Raw genomic sequence first — 18,034 nt, 5'->3', positions numbered from 1 at the left:
TTTTCTTCTTCCATCCCCTCTCAGAATCCAGCATTCAGAGGCCACCCATCATGTTCAATTTTATTTTATTTTTTTTCCAAAGAAAAGTTTCCTAATGATATACAAAGGGTTATGGGATCTATAGAATCCTTATTATAAACATAATCAATTCAGCATCTACATAATCCAAAGGTTGTTTGATTGTATTGGTTGTTCTATTTCTTTTTCATCCCTTTCTTAAAGATAGAAAAAATGGACTTGATATTTTCTACCTGCTATTGTATGATTTTCAGCATCCATGATCTTTAACCATGTCAGTTGAAAATTTAATCACTTCTGCAAGATGGTTGGAAAATTTTAGGCAAAGGGGTCATAGCAAATGTGATGCTTGATTAGTGTTATAATCAGTAGGCCATAATGACCAGCAGTACATATATTTTTAACCCAATACTAAAATGGGAGGCATACTTTTAGACTTTGGAAGGAAATGCCTTCATTTATTCAGTGTATTTTACTGTAAAAATAGATTAAGGCACGGTTTATACCAGATCTAATCTTTGATTTAAAAAGGTCTAGTGACCCTTTGCAGTAAAATTAAAAAACCAGCACAGCATAAATATGGGTCAGATTTTTCAAACAGCTGTCTAGTATTTATATCGGTATACAGATAAAATAGGCATTATTTCTGGTAGATTTCATCTTTTAAATCCAACAAAATATCATAAAATTAATAACATATTAATTCATTTTAATTAATGTATTAATTAAAAAGTTCCAGAAAGAAAATCAGACTCTATTGGGGAAAGAAGAGATGGTAACACTAATACTTGGTTACCATAACAACACAGTAATAGAACAGCTCAGTAGAATTTCACTAGGAATCCTACGTTCCTCTTCCTCATATTCATAACTGAAGATGGAAACTATACCTTCACATTATTAAAAAATGCTATATTTTCTTTCGCTCCATAATGTGATGCCCTTAGCATCCTGATTCAAAATGATGTTGAGATTAGGAAAATGAAATGAAAGATATATCTGTTAAAACACAATTGGAATTAAGAGGCCCAATTTATTTGTTTGTGCTGCATGCATTCCTATATGTATAGAGCATGAGTAAAATAGTTTAATTTATTCCACTAGATTATACAATCTGGATGCTTCTGGAAGGCAAGAATGCGTTTTCTATATCTCTCTGCTGTCATCTGGATTTCTGCTGATCAGGTCTGGTAGTTCTGGAATGAACAATCTCCTGATAATAGTTTTTAAGTGTGCAGTCACTGTGGGGACTGCAATCAAGTGATAGAACTTGTCAAGAGATGGCAATCTGATTAATTTAGCTCTTTGCATTTGCTAAAATTGTGCTTACACTCTGATTTTCTTCCAGTGCTTCTATTGCAGGAAAGCAGCTTTGAAGAAAATGAGCTTTTCATAATAGTCATAGCAGGTGGCAAGATAAAGCTGATTTTGGCTAATTTTAAGAAAAAATAAGCAGGTTCAGGTTCAGGTAGTGTTTGAATGGGAGACTGCTGGGAAAGCACAATACTGAGTATGGGGAAAAACATGTGGAATGGCAGCAAGGCAAATATTCTGACATTTTGACAATACATCTGTCTGAAATCTGGTATCTCATTATTCAGGCAGTATTAATTCACAACTTTCCAGTATTTTCTTATAATTCAAAATAAATGCATTTTTATGGTTGGTTCAGTCTGAAAGCTTTTAATAATCAAATATATTGGAGATGGTGAATCAGGTGAAGGTGCTGGGTAGAAATGAATTGAAATGAGACAATGAAATGAGGGGTAAGTTGCAAGAAAATGTACAGAATGTTGCAGTAAAAACCGTTTTAACTTAGCTGGTGTAGGCAATTGTCGATCCCTTCAAAAATGGACAGTGCAAAGACAGCTGCTATGTAAGATGTCTTTGGACAGAATTATCCTGAGATTTGGGTAATTGCCAGAGGATTTATTATCTAAGCAGTTATGCAATGGTTGCCTCATAACCATACAAGAGGCAAACCATGCAAGATAGGACAGAAGAGTGATTCTGAGGCACTAAAGGATTAGGTTGAGGAACAATGAGACAGAACACCATCTCTTCCCTATGGCTACCAAGAAAATAACATAGATATCTGCTACTCAGCTCCACTTAGGAGAGAGTGTTTCTTTTTTGTACAACCTCCAGGCTCTAACTCCCAATCTTGGTAACAAGAGAGAGGAGGAGAACCAAGATCATTCTTTCTTCAAATCCCTCCTGAGAAGGGAAGGAAGGAAGGAAGGAAGGAAGGAAGGAAGGAAGGAAGGAAGGAAGGAAGGAAAGGTAAGGTTTCTGATGCTCCCTGACAGCTTCTTACAAGGAAACTCAATGGGGAAGCCAGCTGGAAATTGCTCACTCTCCCATGGTCATTCTATTTTTCTGTTTAGGTAAGGAAATATTCATGAAACAACCCAACAGGGCACAGGTTGTCTAGCCTGTTCAAGCTCTTATCAATTTCATCTGTTTAAAAATAGAACAAAGAGAGGATCATTGTTTGCTATCCCATCAGTGAAAGTGTAAAAAAAAATAGACAGCAATAGAAGCCATTTATTAGTTAATGAAGAATGAAAATATATGTGTGGCCTTAGAGCAGGGGTCGGCAACCTTAAACACTCAAAGAGCCACTTGGACCCATTTCCCAGAGAAAAGAAAATACTGGGAGCCGCAAAACTTGCGCACGCGAATGCACGCATAAGGAGGGGATCTTGATTGAAGAGTTTAATTAAAAAGAAATAGAGTCTGCTGTGCATGAGCTCTCTCTCTCCCTCTCTTTGTCTCCCTCCCTCTCTCCCTCTCTGTCTCCCCCCCCTCTCTCTCCCTCTCTCCGATCTTCTGCTCACCTGGCAAGATGGTTTCACGTTGTTCTTGGACAAGCTGACACACATTCTTATTGGGCTGGCTCTCTCCTGCCTTTGGTGTGCCAGTCCTCTTCCCCCACTCAGTTTGTGTGTGTGTGAGTGTGAGTGTGTGTGTGTGTGTGTGAGTGAGTGAGAGAGAGAGAGAGAGAGAGAGAGAGAGAGAGAGAGAGAGAGAGAGAGAGAGAGAGAGAGAGAGAGAGAGAGAGAGAGAGAGAGAGAGAGAGAGAGAGAGAGAGAGAGAGAGAGAGGGCTGCTGCTTCCTGCTTCCTGGTTTGACGCAGCAAAGGCCCCACTCAATAAGCTTGTCAGCTTGTCCGAGAACAGCATGAGACCACTCTCTTTTTTACACACACACACACACACACACACACAGAGAGAGAGAGAGAGAGAGAGAGAGAGAGAGAGAGAGAGAGAGAGAGAGAGAGAGAGAGAGAGAGAGAGAGAGAGAGAGAGAGAAGCGCAAGTACCTCTCTCTCTCTCTGTCTGTCTCTCTCTGTCTGCAAATGGCGGAGGAGGCTGGGAGCCGCAGGAGAAGGATCAAAGAGCTACATGCGGCTCCGGAGCCACGGGTGGCTGACGTGTGCCTTAGAGACATAAATTACATGGAATTTCCTATAATGTCATCCTGGATGAACAAGAAAAGAAATACTTCATGCTCAAGAATAACACAGTAACAGAGTTGGAAGGGTCCATGGAAATCTTCTAGTCTAACACCCTGCTCAAGAAGGAAATTCTGTATCATTTCATATAAATGGCTATCCAATCTCTTCTTTAAAATCTCCAGTGGTAGAGCACCCACAACTTGTGGAAACAAGCTGTTCCATTGGTTAATTGTTCCCCCTGTCAGAAAATTTCTCCTTACTTCTAGGTTAGTTCCTCCTAGATTATTTTCCATCCATTGCTTCTTGTCCTACCATCAGATGCTTTGTAGCAGCCTCTCAAATATTGAAACACTGTTATCATATGATCCCATCTTTCTTTTCATTAGACTAGACATACCCAATTCCTAAGTTTTAGTCTCCAGCCCCCTAATTATCTTTGTTGCTCTTCTCTGCACTCTATTTTAGAATCTCAACATTTTTCCTATCATGGTGACCAAATTAGATGCAATATTCCAAGTCATTATAAAGTTTAATTAACACTTCATGTGATCTTGATTCTATGGCTCACATTTAAGTGGTTGTCCACTAGGATTCCTAGATCCTCCTCACAGTTACTGCTATTCAGCTGAGTGCCACCTATTCTATATCTGTGCATTTCACTTTTCTTGCCTAACTCTAAAACCATATTTTTCTCCCATTGAATTGCATATTGGTAGAAGATAAAAAACTTCTAAATAGATCTTCAGGAGAATACAGTGAACAGTAGAGGTAAACTGTTGTCCATACATTTTGCTTTATTGTCAAAACTGAATGAGACAACTGCTGTATTTTGATAGATATACATTCTAGAATTTATTCAAACATACAGAGGAAGAAACACTCTTATGTAAGCCTATCTTTCATTTTTGAAGAGGTGGGGAAAAGATATAGAAGCTAGGCTCTGCCAATTAGCAGCAAAATAGATAGTTAATATGTGTTGAAATGCTTCCTTAAGATACCCCTTATTGTGAAAAAATGTATATTTCATTCATCCTCAAATAATCTTATAATTTATTGCATGTATTTATTATTTCAATTTGGACTCCACCTTTCTACCCATAGGACACTTAAGGGTGTAATTTTGTTATATTGCCCTTATGCATTGATATACTGGTGGCAGTTCATATATGGTTTTTGCTTCCACCAAATGTCTATGCATCTGGATGAAAAAAATAATTGCAAACAGTGCAGCCTAACAGCAATCCCAATGTTCTAAGTATCTGGAAATGTGTCACTGCAATCTTCAAATGATTTTTGCCTACACTCTGGTTGATATGCTGGTCAAACAAACTTTGCTTTGAGCATACTTCAGCTACAGCATACATATTAAGCAATGCCCTTAGGATGGCAGTATCTTCTTCCTATATATGTCTATGCAACAGTTTTCCATGTTTTGAAGTTGCTAATATATTAAATTAAAATTGTGGTAAACATAGGTGATGCAGAGCTTCTCAGACAATTATACCATAGACATAACAACCTTGGATTTGCACATATATACTGTACACAATTATCTGCATATAAGTCAGAAAACAGATGATCAAAAGAAAGTGAATTGCAACTATCACATGCACTATATGCTGTACATATCTCCCATCTCTAACCCACATGCAAAAAAATTGAACACACATTTGAAAATAAAATGGTGTATATCAGGATCCATTGAACACTTATCTTTTTCAAAGCAGTGAACAAACTTGGAATTTTAAGCACAAATTAAGGTGGCTTTTGTAAATGGCTATCATCATAGGCAAGGCTGCTGAGAAAATGCAAGGGAAACTTTTGAGAATGTTTTCTGATTCCTTTTCGGCTTTTCCCAAGTTATTTCTTACCACTTCCTGGTTCATTTGGAGGGTTTCCTAGGCAGATGGGCAACTTCCAAAGAAAGCACTGAATTGCAGCCAGCCATATTTTTAATTTTCTAAGAATGTGATGAAGCATATGTTGGATCTGGAGGAGTGTTTGCAAAGAATATAAATAAAATAATCTATTTAAGAAAAAAACAGCAGGGAGCCAGGCAAGTAGGCGCAAGGGAATTCAGTATTAGGGATAGTCCTGGTTTTTTTTTCCCTGAAGGACTATATGCATATGTATATGTATGCATATACATATAGTATATCATTTTGTTTGCATATATTTGCTTTTATCTTTTATCATTGAGATGTAATTTACAAATATACTGGTTCTGAATGTAATAGATGAGGATTTGCATCTATTTTAAAATAATCCTAAAGATGAGTGTGAGGTATAGGTATCTTGAAAGTGGGCTTTAGCATTTCTTAAACTTGATTTAGGCTTTCCACAACTGTGTGTAGACTTTGATGCATACCTATGCTGCAAAGGGGTGGATGGGTAAGCATAGGTTGAAGATAGTTGCAGATGGGTCAATGAATGTACTTACATGTGTGGGGATATGTGTCCTGCATGCTATTTGGTTGATCCGACTTTCTACTGAGAAGTGGGTGGAAGGTAAAACACATTGTTGTTTCAGGCCCCCCTAATTAATGCTAACATTTGCAAAAAGTAGAAATGCAATAGCCATGCAACCCTCTCTGAATAACAGACACATATGTTCCTTGATGTGCACTGAGGCAGAAATCTAAATCATATCTTACCAATCACATAGAGGCAACCATACAGGAGATTCAAAAATGTCAAAATGGCAGCCAGGATGCCGTGATCACAATCCCAACTGTGCAACCAAGCATGTAGTTCACATGTACCTGTGAAAAGAACTGGACTTTGATTGTATAGTCATGGCCACCATCTTGACTTTTTCAACCTCCTTTGCAGATGCTCCTTCAATTACAACAATTTCCAGAAGTCAACATAGTGTCAACAAGATATCTAGAAAAAGCCTGTATGTTTCTTGTTGGAAGATTTTTCAGAAAGGATTGCTGGATCCAAACTCTACTGAGTAAGAGACAAATGAATAGCTTCTATTCCATTTCTAAATGAAGCCGCTTGTTTCAGTATAGGAACTTAGCACTTTTGTTTCACTGCCAGACTAGAAAGTCAGGTTGTCAATGTGAGCAATTTTGTTAATGTCCTTTAGGTTCCTCTTGAGAACAGATGCCAGTAGGAGACGGCTCAGTTTCAGTGGTTACAGGAGTTTCAGAGCAGGATTAATTTAACCCTTCCTATTCCCATCATTTTTGTATTCAGCATGGTATTCAAGAATTTTTTCTACTTTGGGGACTAAAATGCAGGAGCCCTATTACATAGGTATTGTGGAAAAGTTGACATTTGTATTGAAAAATGGCAGCATGGGAAGAACTTATGGTGTTTCAATTGCACTTCATTATAACTGGTATGGCTGCTTTCCAAATGACAACTATGGGAAATTGCTCATGTGTCACCTATCCTTTTTCTAATTTGGTAATGAAACTTATAAAAGAAGGTGGTCCCAGCAGTCTCCAATCTGAAGATTAATGAAGTCTGTACCTTCTCATTTTAAACAAAGGTATTCTACTGGATATTTGTTGAATGATCACTGACTGGTCTGACTGCCAAATCCTGAGCATCACCTACTTTGGAAAATAGATTTATTCCCTGTTTCAATATGGTACATAACATCAGGATATGAAAGTATTAGTGTTGAAATCATTCTGATTAGCTGCAATTCAAGCATGCTTGTCTATGGATTCAACCGCATTTGTACTATAAGCTGAAGGAATAGATCTAACAGCCCAACTGCAGTTCACAAATCACTCTGGGGCTGTTTAAAAGATTTTTTTTTCTTGTTATAAATAATAATTCCTTTGTTCCAAAATCTATATTCCAGTCTAGCTTACATCTTACCCTCATTCAGCATGGATGCAAAAAACAAAAAAAAACAGAAGTTAAAACATAGACTGGATTTTCATTTAGCAACTGTCTGACAGATCAGGAAAGATCTAACAGCTGTTTTTTTTAGTTCTGTTTGAAAGTCCCATGCAAATTTGTTAGAGGTGGGAGAGAAATTTGTTTTACTTATAGATTCCTTTTATATAAGATGGTATTCTATATTTGGTTATTTAGCTGACTTGGATGAAGAGAGAGAGCATCTTTTGCCTCCACATTTTATCTTGCCTGAAAAATTTATGATTAAATTTATAAATAGTCTAATAAAATCTAGTAAAAATCTAATACATATAGTATACTCCAGTACTTATTTTAATTGAAAATTAATTAAAAGGAAACAAAAAAGTTAAAATATACTATTAATAAAAAAACAAAATTAAACTGGCAGGAAAAACATGTGTTGCTGGATTGATGTCTTAATTCCAATTATGTGAACTTTGCCAGATTTGCCAGTGAATTGAGAGAAACATGAAAACCTCCTAGTCCTGGAAACAGTCTGTGATATTAAAAAAAATAGCCTCCATTATTAAAGCAAACATTCTCTTATGATAGGGAGACACTTCTAGTATTGAACCCTACTGAATTGAATTGAACCCTACTAATCCTCTGACTAGGTATTTACCATCTCATTAAATCTTACAGTTCCCCTGTTGCAGTCTTAAAATCTTCTTCAAATTGGAAAAATCCACATGAAGTCATAATTACTGCTGCTGAGGTGGTACTTCACTGTTCTATAGGTGAATGACAGGATTAGATGTTTGACTAGTCCTGACCTCAAACACCATGGAATCCCATCTGAAATAATGATGATATAGCTGCTAAATGCAGAATTGCCAGCATTCTAATATAAGAATAGATATTGTTGAATGGAATGGAACGGAACGGAACTGAAGTGAACTGAATTTTATTTGGCCAAGTATGATTTGACACACAAGAAATTTGTCTCCAGTACAGAAGCACTCAGTGTACATACAAAGCAACAAAATCATTATAATACCATTAAAGGGGGCAAACATATAAACACAAGCAATAATAATACTTTAATCTCTTAAAAACAAGAAGAAAGAGATAATATGTGCTTGGGGACAACAATAAGGAGCTAAAACAAGACATTCTTTTTTAGGCGTTAACTAAACACTGATACATTTTTTTTTGCTCAACTTTTATCAGAAGAATGCAGGACCTGATTAGGCATCAATTCCTTGAATCAATAGACTTGTAAATGTGTACACATTCTCATAGTCCTTAGCATCCCAGAAAAAGTGGAACAGGTCAAAATAGCCTCTTCAATATCCATTACCTTTTAATTATTGAATTAGAAATTTTAGACAAAGTTAAATCTGTTGTTTGGAAATGCCTTTGAAAAGCATACATTTAGTATGAATTTGTCTACAATCCTCACTGTTGCCCCATTACTTTGGTACTTAGAAGAGCATAACTGGCAATCTGGAAATATAGCAGATAAAATCAGAAGGAGCAGCATCCCATAAAAAAAAACTGTCCGGATCTTGAAATAGCTTTGAAATAATATCCTATAAAGTGGCATGAAAGGATAATTCTGGGTAACTTATAATCATAAAAGATAAAAACTGTACAAAGCTAAAAGATATAAATAAAATACAATGAAAAGCCAAATACTGCAGCCCAATTAAAAGATTGGGAGGGTGGAAGCGGGATGCGAGGGAGGTGGGATCTATTGTCAATCACATCCACTGTGATGCTCCCCCTTTGAATTATATCACAAATTCCTCCACTAATTCTGAGGCTGGTGACATCACTTGCAATATAAAATCACTGTACACATGACATCATAAAAGATTAGATTAGATTAGATTAGATTAGATTAGATTAGATTAGATTAGATTAGATTAGATTAGATTAGATTACCTGTATTGTCATTTTTTACTGTGGGCACAACGGCACACATTAAAAATGAAATTTAGTTGCTTGCTCTCAAAGTGTACACATACATAACATACATTTAAACATACTATATACAACATATGTATAGACCTACACCCTTACATATAAGTAATATATAAATATTAATCACTGTCCATCTTGAATACATAACGGAAGGAGGAAGCTTTAGAGTTCACAAGATTAATACTGTATGGCACAAAACTGTGACTGAATCTGGATGTTCTGCTTCGGATACCACGAAGGTAATAAGGGAAACAGGTCGTGAAGAGGATGTGTAGTGTCCCAGACCATCTTACAAACCCTGCTCAAGCAACACTTATATGCTATGTCCTGGATGGAAGGGAGGGAATTGCCAATAATCTTTTCAGCCACCCTCATCACTCTCTGCACCGCCTTCCTATCTGAAGCAGTGATGCTTCTAAACCAGACTGTGATGCTATATGACAGGATGCTCTCGATAGTCTCTCTGTAGAAAGTGGTAAGGATAGGGGAAGGAAGATGTGCTTTTCTCATGCGACACAGAAAATGCAGGCGCTGCTGTGCCCACTTCACCAGTGTCTCTCTGTTGAGCGACCAAGCCAGCCTACGTGTTAACTGCACACCGAGGAATTTGATGTTGATAACCATTTTCACAGGTGAATCATTAATACACAGAGGAGTGTGGCTGCCTTTTCTGAAATCAACAATGATCTCATATGGCATCATTATAGTTTGTGATGGATGTCTATATAATAATTCATTTTAATATTCAGAAAAATTGCCTTTCTGGCATTAGGACTTTTAACACAGGTGGATAATTTAATATATACATAGCAGTTACATATTTGGTCTCAGAATCTGATTCTGCAAAAGCTATTTATATTTCACCAAGTTATGAACAGGAATACCGAATTTAAAGAAAGCAGATCATTCTACTTGCTGGCAGAATTCCCATAGTGTTATTACAGTAAATGGATCGATGCAAAAGTAATACACTTGGCAGAGACTCATTCATAACTCTACTTAAGACCTGCATTAAAAACTAGAAAGTGTGCGATCTCTCCATATCAGAAACAAAAACTACAAAGCCACAGAACTGCCAATTTCTTGTTGCAATAAACTGTTTATTTTATATAATATATTTATAACTGGCTTGTTAAATCTAAACATAGGACAGACTGAGCAAAGGACTGGAATTTAAGAATTTCAAACTTACGGCTATGCACCATTTAAATAACGGCTATATCTGTGGATGGAATGCAAGGATAGAACTCTCCAGTTTCATCTGTAGAATACTATGCTGTATTTCTACTGATAAGAAATAAATAAATTTGTTCCACTAAAAAACCTATGATATTTGAACTAAATACACACCATAATTAATATGATTGTTCTGAAACCTCTACCATCCTATAAACACAAGTCCTGGGAATTCTAAGGAACTCCCACGCTGAAAGACAGTACAAAAAACCCTGTATGAACACTTCGTTAAATGCACAGATTTAACCCTGCTGTTTTGCTCCTAATCATTATTAATTGCCTCCAGTGGTGGACATTAATTTCCCTATTGCAGCAACATGCATCTTGAGCTTGGGCATATCCTAATATATCAAGTGGGACAGGTGATATAATTCAGCAGGTCACAGCTGGAAAGAAGACAGCCACCCACATGCAGGCAGTCTGTCAGCCTTGGTTACATGGTCAATACCACTGCAGCTTCCATAGCAACATGGTACATTCCTCTCTAGGGATAACTCTAAGAAGAAGTTTAACTATTTGACTCATCTGCTTTAATCTGTTATTGTCTTAGTGGTAATAAAAACTCTTTTCATTCAGCCTTTCTTAGATCTGTTTGGAAATAAAGGAATTAAGATGTGTATTCTTGGAAAGTTAAATGGTACTGATGACTTTATTAGAGTGTGGGGAAAATACATTCTTGAGAAAACTGGAAGGCTTCAGTAGATTGACAGGTTGAGAGACCATACTAGTGTTGTGCTAAACATTTCTTCCCCAGACATTACCATTCGGATTCATGGTAAATTAAGTTATTCCCACATTTCTTTCAAAATTCTCAAAGTGCATCTGCTAGAATGATATCCCATGCGTCATGATGACATTGAACTGTTCACATTAGAAAATGTTCCTCAGTAATTTGAAGAATGATGACATGACAGACATAACATCCCATAACAACATCGGCACAACCTTTACCAACATGTAATTTACTTTGCATGTAGATAAACATGTGTAAGTGTCTGATTTTCACTGTATAGTAATCTCACCAACAATCTGCAGCCCATTGAGTTTCCTATGCTTCCAATAAAATCTTATAGGAAGACATAATGTCTTCTGTTATAGTTTTTTATTTCCTTATTCAGAAAGCACAAGCAGTCATGATAATTTCCAAGATTTTGTATCCATCTTTTTATGAACTTGCCAGAACTGCTCTGGTGATATTCAGTGGCCTTGGGGGTTTATGTAAGCAGAAAAGTCAGACGTGTAATTAAAATAAAAATTTTAAAAGTTAGAAATCTAATTTTGTGTTTCAAGTCTGTAGAGTATATCCTAGAGCATAGCTGTGGCTGCCACAAGATAATAAATGTGATTTTAAAAAATGCAGAGCATTCTGAATGCAAGGTGTACATATTGTTTGTGTTTTATAGCAATAACTCTCATTTTAAAAGGCAGTATTGAAGCAAAGAAATGAAATAATTTTAGAGTTACTTTCTATAAGCACAGGTCCAAAGTGCTCCCTGTGTGTGTCTATTTGTGTGTGTGTGTGTGTACAATTAAGTACACACTTAAATGTGTACATTTAAAACTGTAAAACTGTTTAAAACTGTAAAACTCTTAAAGGGCAAACCCTATCCAAAAGTGCATTGACAAAAGCATCCATTAGTGGGGAAGTCATAAAAGATTGTTGCAACTTCTAACGCATATTAAAAGGGCAGGACTTCAACTGTATGGCCACCATCTTGACATCTTTCACTCTCCCTCTAGGTGATATTGTATAACAGTATTAATCAACTCAAAGTCTTAAATTGTAAGGTGGTGCTGGAAAACTACATATCTCACTGTCATCATTTGTAACCTTAAAAAATGTTTTCACCAGCAAAATGTGTATTTTAACAATGGACAGAGATAGATGATGATGATGATGATGATGATGATGATAGATAGATAGATAGATAGATAGATAGATAGATAGATAGATAGATAGATAGATAGATAGATACAAGGATGATAGACAGACTGATGATACACTGATAATATGATGTATGGATGTATATTGCTTTTTAATCTGATTTTTTTTTAAAAAAATTCATCAATCTATAACTAACATCTTTGTCTTTTCATCAGTCCTCTGCCCATTTTTTTATATGAGAAAAGAAGGATTTATCTTTTTGAATTTTTGAAAAGGTCAAAATCAGTTGCTTTATTTTATTCTCATCCAAATTATTTCTTACCAGACTCCATGAATGATAGTTTGAATCCTAATTAGATCCTCAAAGTAATCGTCAACTCCTATAGTAAGACTGAGAAAACATACTGACAAAGCAAATTATCTAGCAATGTACAGTGGAGCTTACATTAGCAGCACCTACTTCTGGATTCCCCCCCCCCTTTTCCATAGAATCATCAACTTTTGCAAGGACCTCGAGAGTAATTTAATCCAAACCCTACAGCAGCATGTTTTATTAAACTCAAATCATTCTGAAAAATTTTATCTGTTAATTTGCAGGCATCTATGGAACACGGTTTTAAATGTTCACAGGGTAATGTATTCCACTGTAATTAAAAAATAAAATATGTAGGTGTATACATACATACAGACTCACATGTAGACACTCTATCCAACACTTTGCTTTATTGTAATAACGCCTTTTCTCAAGATATAATTCTTTGAAGGGAAACAGATGCAATTGAATTTTGTCAAACTTTCACATTTTTGTTTTGCATCTTTGCATTTATTCAGAAGAAGTCACCTTAAACCAGTGGTTCTCAACCTGTGGGTCGGGACCCCATTTGGGGTCGATCGACCATTTCATGGGGTCGCCAAGCAAGGCTGTCCACCATTTTTTTTGTCCGCCATATTTTTTGTCCGCCATTTTTTTCCCCTTTTCCAGCGGGTGCCTTACCTCCCTTGGGCTGGGCCAGCTGGTGGTCGGCCTTCTCCGTCTCTGCCGCTTGCCAGCTACGCCTCGTCCGGTGCAGGGGGCGGAACCACGCATGCATGGCGCTCCCAGGCAGGGAAAGTCCTCGACTTACGACCAGTTGGGTAGTCCTCGACTTACGGCCAGTTTAGTCCTCAACTTACAACCGGTTTAGTCCTCGACTTACGACTGGTTTAGTCCTCGACTTACGACAGGTTGGGGTCGCGGCATTAAAAAGGTTGAGAACCACTGCCTTAAACTAAAGCCACCATGAGTCTAGCCAAACCAGCTTAACACAGACAAACTCATCCCAAACATTTAATGACCATCATTTGTTCTGGAGAGGAGCTTTACACAATGTTTTCTTGAACCTGAATTTCTGTAGGTTCCCAATTATGAAGAGAATGTCTGAAGACCATAGACATTTTATCTTTGAACATACATAGGCAAAGGGATTAAGAACCGACTGCATGGCCCACTTCACTGACCATTTTCAAGTCCTCGAAGCTTCAGGAAATCACTGAAAAGGACTGGTTTTTTGCTATAGAGCAGGGGTATCAAACTGCCAGCCCGCGGGCCAGATGCATCACACCAAAACCGCACCCACCCCATTGCCAGCAATGGAAAAAAAGTTGCGATATGGTGCAACACGTCACATGACGTCATGAGTTTGACACCCTTGCTATAGAGTGCTTAAGTTAACTTTCCTTGGCAATGAACCAGACATTGGCCACAAGGAGTAGAATAAACAGAACTAATGTAGGGAAAAGAGCAAGTTCCACTTCCCAAAATAGGGTTATTATTCTGGACCGTATAGGTCAGAACAGCTATAATGCCCAAACTGCAAAAATCTGAGTAATCACTTGAATCCAACAATGATATGAGTTTTGGGACTAACCAGAATTTTTTTTGCACATAAAGTATAAGAACTGCTACTGCATTATTACCCTTTCTAAGATTTCCTTTGATACTTTTCACTATTTTCTGTTTTTCATTACCTACCAACAGATACGAAGAAAAATGATCTAATATGTGCACATGTGCATGGGAGGGAGGGAGGGAGAGAGGGAGGGAAGGGACAGAGGGAGGGAGGAAAGAAGGAAGGAAGGAAGGAAGGAAAGTCTTCCAATGCTCATGCCTGAAATGGAGTAGTTTTTGAAGCAGTGCATATCCTGTAGTGCTCGAGTTACATCTGTACTTATCAAAAGCCTTGGAAGCTACTGATTTCTAACACTTCATGTGACAGAAGAAAAATATGATGGAAAATAACATTAATTTTATCATATTAAACTTTACCATTATTTTTTAACATAGTTCCATCTGTTTCTTTGACCTTCTCCTATGTACCTTTTTAAGAGTAGCTATAAGAACAAGTAAATGACAAAGGCCAACTGGAGTCTTTGGTGCCCCCAACATTATATTCCTCTGGCTTATATTTCATTTAGACCTGGGTGAAAATGACTGAAATCTTAGAATTTCTCCCATTGCCTACAGTCTCCTTGTACATCTCTCCCCTCTATTTCCTGCATTCATCAGGGAATAAGACCGGTTTTTAGATCACATTCTATGCAATTAACACCTTTCACCACTGAATGATATGCTGTTTAGAGAGCCTCCTTTCTTTGTCTTAATATAGAAGTAATTTCTGTTCTACTAATTTCCATAAGCTATCCTGATTCATTATTTCTTTAAAAAAAGTATTAATGCTGAAGTAGATTTTCTAAAAGTGCCTATACTTAACAGAACAATGTTGAATGTTCTCCAGTCTCTGTTATGAAATCACACCAAATCACTTCTTTCTCCTCTTCTTCTTCGTCTCTTTTTTTTTGGGGGGGGAGGAGAGGGCTAGAAGAAAGAAAGAAAAATTAGGTTCGGCCTTCATCTGAATTTCAGCCACTTTTATATCACTTGTACAGTAGATAATGAATATTACTTGGTTATGGCTCTGTGCTGATGGCCTTTGATGCTTATGCCTAACAACTTTATTTCAATCTGACCTGCTATTTACAACCTATTGTAAACAGAATCCATGTTTAGATCGTCATTATTAGCACAGAGTGAAAGTTTTCATTCTAAAACGGAAATGCTTCAGTGCATCAATAGTGCTGTTAGCTTTTGCTAACAGCAAAACTGGCTGAGATCCTCTTCCTATTAATTAAACCAGTTCAGCTTAAAACATGACATTGATGCAATATGTTATTTCCATTCCTGGAAATACAGTCCCTAAGAGTTAATAAATAAGCTACAAGGACTAATCTTTTAAAGTCAACTCAAGGAGATGAAGTCATCTTATTTATTTATTTTATTTATTTATTAATTACATTTATATCCCGCCCTTCTCCTTGCGGACTCAGGGCGGCTGACAATTGGATAAAATACTAACTATAATATGTATAATATGGATTAATTTTAAACTAATTTTGCTTTATAAATTTATACAGTTTAAATTTTCATTAATTTTGGGGAAATTTTAGGGAATCCGGTCAGGCGCTAGCTGGAACAACCACGTCTTGAGGGCGCGGCGGAAGGAAGGGAGATCAGGGATCACCCTGATCTCTGGGGGCAGTTCGTTCCAGAGGGTGAGCACACGGAATTTGACCTCCTTCTGCATGAAAGCTAAACTAAAGAAATGAGCAGGCTTTCTATTACTTTTGGGGGATCTCATATGTTAGCATGTCACTGACATGTTAAAAATTATTCTAAATGAAGCATAAAGGAGATAAATGGTCAGATTTTAGGATTTGGTTCAACAAAAAAATAGAGCTTTTCCTAAACTTCAGTACTAACCAAAGAGTACATCATTTTAATTCTCCATAATAAAATAATACCATAATTGGTAATCATGAAAACAAACAGAAAAGGTGGGAGTTCTAGTAGAAGGTAGACAGTAAAATAAAAGGAAAGTGTTCTTACCACAACAATAGAAATAGTCTTCTAACATAAAATTCTGATGACAATAGCAGAGGATGGGCAATTTATTCAAGCTTAGAGCACTTCTCTGTTTCCTACTTTTGAAACATAGTCTGAAAAGCTGAATTCCAGTGAATAAAATACATAGGCAATGATATTGGCAAGAGAGCCAGTTTGGTTTACTGGTTTAGGCACAGCCTAGAAATCAAGAAACTGTGAGTGCTGCTTTAGAAATGAAGCCAGCTCAGTGACCTTGGCAAAGTCCCTCTCTCTCTCAGCCCTAGACAGAAAGCAATGGTAAACCAGTTCCAAAAATCTTGTCAAGTAAACTAGAGGGCAAATGGGCCTGGATTACCTGAAAGGATTCTACTATCTGAATTTCACCTTGAGATCAAGCAGTCTCCCCATTCTTCAGTCTGATCAGCCCATTTTCTATGCAATCTCTCCCTTGATATGATTTCCTACAGATGTTGCAGACTTGTTTGTGTGCATGCATACATGTGTGCCTTTAAATCATGTTGATTTCTGGCAAATGCCTAGGCATGTTCCTGCAACTTTGTGGGTGAGATTTCAGAAGTCACTTGATATCACCCTGCTGGCTTCATTTCTAAGAGAGGACCAGAATTCTTAGTTTCTTAGTTTTTTGCCTGGTGCCTTAACCATTAAACCAAACTAATTCTTTGTGGGTTTCTCCTAAGATCAAAGTAGAGCCTTCTCTGCCGTGGCTTCAGTTCTAGGAAATGTGCTTCATATTGAGTGGTGGGCTCTGTCCTCTTACTTTCTAAAAGTAAACTAAAACTAAACTAGAACACATACCTTTGAGCAAGTTTTTAATTTTAATCACTTAGATTCTTGTTTTAACTCTAACTCTCATGACCTTGTCTTGATATTGATAACTTACCAGAGAATTCAGAAGTTGTTGATGCTTCTCTGTGCAGACATAAAAACTAAAAATAGGAGGGATAATCACAACATTCATCATATCTGAATAAACATCTGAAACTTTTCAGGAAATGAGGGAAAACGCTAAAGATGTACTTGAATATTGGATTACCAAAGGACATTTGTTTAAATTTCCAGGTATAGCTGGAAATAAGGAAGTATAAATTCTTCAATCTATCTTCTTCTCACCATTATAATTAATCAGGACTCCAAGACCAAGGACAGACCAGAGAAGGAACACTGTATTTGCTATATTATTATTATTATTATTGGTCAGATCATTCTCTTCTAAGGATGGACTTCCGGACCGCTCCCCCTCGCCGCAGGGAGACGGAACCACCTAGATGGTTCCGTCCCAGGCGACTGATGGACCCTGAGAGGTTCCTGACGGAGCTTGGGCCATATCCGGAGGATCTGGTCCACGACTCGGTGGAAAATCAGGCGGCGGCTTGGGAGACAACTGCCGCCGCAGCATTGGACCGGGTCGTGCCTTTGCGGCCTCTGACCCGACGTAGATCTCGATTGGCTCCCTGGTTTACCGGGGAGCTGAGAGAGATGAAACGTCGTAAAAGACGCCTAGAGAGCAGTTGGAGGGCCAGCCGAACCGAGTCCGATCGAACACAGGTAAGGATACATGTTAGATCCTACCTAGTGGCGATGAGGGTGGCTAGGACTAACTACTACTCCTCACTCATCGCGTCATCAGATAATCGCCCGGCCGCCCTCTTCAGGGTGACCCGCTCCCTCCTTCAATTGAGGGGGGGGG

The sequence above is a fragment of the Protobothrops mucrosquamatus genome, unplaced genomic scaffold, assembly GCF_001527695.2.
Source record: "Protobothrops mucrosquamatus isolate PMUCROS unplaced genomic scaffold, P.Mucros_1.0 scaffold12, whole genome shotgun sequence".
Lineage (NCBI taxonomy): Eukaryota > Metazoa > Chordata > Lepidosauria > Squamata > Viperidae > Protobothrops > Protobothrops mucrosquamatus.
Note: the sequence above shows the minus strand (reverse complement) of the source record.